Raw genomic sequence first — 2500 nt, forward strand, 5'->3', positions numbered from 1 at the left:
GAATCGGCAGCGGGTGCTGGCGATGGGTCTGGACGGGCTGGATAGTCCAAGGCTCGACGAGAAAGACTGCTGGTTTAGACACTGGGGCAGTGGCAGCCCGCGGGACAGTGTCGGCAGATTCGGCAGCGCAGATTTGTGCGGCTGCAGGTTCGTCGGGGAAAATCGGCAGCGCAGATTTTGCGACGAACATGGGCTGGGCGATGGACTGTCCAGGCCAGGCAGGAAAATTTGTCGAGGGGACACGCTGACGAAACAGCGCTGGTTCAGGCACGGCGGGCAGTGTTGGAATCGGCAGCGCCGACGAAATCGGCAAAGTCGGCAGAATCGGCAGCGCAGATTTTTCGACGAACACGGGCTGGACGGTGGACTGTCCAGGCCAGGCAGGAAAATTCGTCGAGGGGACACGCTGACGAAACAGCGCTGGTTCAGACACGGTGGGCGCAGTGTTGGAATCGGCAGCGCCGAGAAAATCGGCAAAGTCGGCAGAATCGGCAGCAGGTGCTGGCGATGAGTCAGGACGGACTGGATAGTCCAAGGCTCGATGAGAAAGACCGCTGGTTTAGACACTGGGGCAGTGGCAGCCCGCGGGGCAGTGTCGGCAGATTCGGCAGCAGTGTCTGCCGATTCGGCAGCGTTGGCTTGTTGGCGCGGGGGGCCGATTCGAGTGGGGACTTGGGCAGCGGGCAGTGAAAGCAAGAGTTTCCCCGATGCTGCCGGGAAAAACGCTCCCCGGGATGGCCGGGTGAGATGACCCGGCGGCCCGCGACGGGTCATTCAATTCCATGCCCCGTCAACATAACTCCCGATGTACTGTTTGCTTTTTCGGAAGAAGAGATCCATCCCCCCATCCTCGGCCAGCCAAAAACGCTCCAATTAATGGCCGGGTGAGATGACCCGGAGGCCCGCGACGCGTCATTCAAATCACTGCCCTATCGGCTACAACTGCTGATGGGTGGGATTAGAGGCCTGCCATGGTGGTGAGGGGCGGCGAGGACCGTGAAAGCTAGAGTTTTTCAGAGGCTGCCGGGAAAAAGGCCCCTCGGGTGGCGGGGTGCGAGGACCAGGCGCGTCATTCAATTCTCTTCCCTATCAACTTGGCTCCCGTTGGCGGGATTGGAGGCCTACTGTTTGTTACAGGGCTAAAATCGTCAGGGGAAGAGCTGACGAAACAATGCTGGTTTGGATGCAGGGGGTAGTGTTGGAATCGGCAGCGCGGACAAAATCGGCAAAGTCGACAAAAAAGACTGTTGGTCTGGACATCGGGGCAGCGGCAGCCATGCCGACAGGGGGGGAAATCGGCAGCACAGATTTGTGCAGCTGCAGGTTCGTCGGGGAAATCGGCAGCGCAGATTTTTCGATGAACATGGGCTGGAAGATGGACTGTCCAGGCCAGGCAGGGAAATTCGTCAAGGGGACACGCTGACGAAACAGCGCTGGTTCAGGCACGGCGGGCAGTGTTGGAATCGGCAGCGCCGACGAAATCGGCAAAGTCGGCAGAATCGGCAGCGGGTGCTGGCGATGAGTCTGGACGATTTATAGTCCAGGGCTTGATGGAAAAGACTGTTGGTCCAGACAATGGGGCAGTGGCAGCGCGGATTTGTGCAGCTGCAGGTTCGTCGGGGAAAATCGGCAGCGCAGATTTTTCGACGAACAGGGGCTGGGCGCTGGACTGGCCGGGCCAGGCAGGAAAATTCGTCAGGGGGGCACGCTGACGAAAACAGGGGCTGCGGAGTGGAAAATCGGCAGCGCAGATTTTTCGACGAACAGGGGCTGGACCGGCCGGGCCAGGCAGGAAAATTCGTCAGGGGGGCACGCTGACGAAAAGAGGGGCTGCCGCGTGGAAAATCGGCAGCGCAGATTTTTCGACGAACAGGGGCTGGACGCTGGACTGGGCCAGGCAGGAAAATTCGTCAGGGGGCACGCTGACGAAAAGAGGGGCTGCCGCGTGGAAAATCGGCAGCGCAGATTTTTCGACGAACATTCGTCAGGGGGGCACGCTGACGAAAAGAGGGGCTGCCGCGTGGAAAATCGGCAGCGCAGATTTTTCGACGAACATTCGTCAGGGGGGCACGCTGAGGAAAACAGGGGCTGCCGCGTGGAAAATCGGCAGCGCAGATTTTTCGACGAACAGGGGCTGGATGCTGGACCGGCCGGGCCAGGCAGGAAAATTCGTCAGGGGGGCACGCTGACGAAAAGAGGGGCTGCCGCGTGGAAAATCGGCAGCGCAGATTTTTCGACGAACAGGGGCTGGACTGGCCGGGCCAGGCAGGAAAATTCGTCAGGGGGGCACGCTGACGAAAAGAGGGGCTGCCGCGTGGAAAATCGGCAGCGCAGATTTTTCGACGAACAGGGGCTGGACGCTGGACTGGGCCAGGCAGGAAAATTCGTCAGGGGGGCACGCTGACGAAAACAGGGGCTGCCGCGTGGAATGGCAGCCTACACGCAGATGCGAATTCGGCAGCGCACGATGGCTTGAGCAGGTCATGGGTTCGACTTGGCG

Source organism: Populus nigra, chromosome 2, assembly GCF_951802175.1.
Source record: "Populus nigra chromosome 2, ddPopNigr1.1, whole genome shotgun sequence".
In the NCBI taxonomy this organism is placed as follows: domain Eukaryota; kingdom Viridiplantae; phylum Streptophyta; class Magnoliopsida; order Malpighiales; family Salicaceae; genus Populus; species Populus nigra.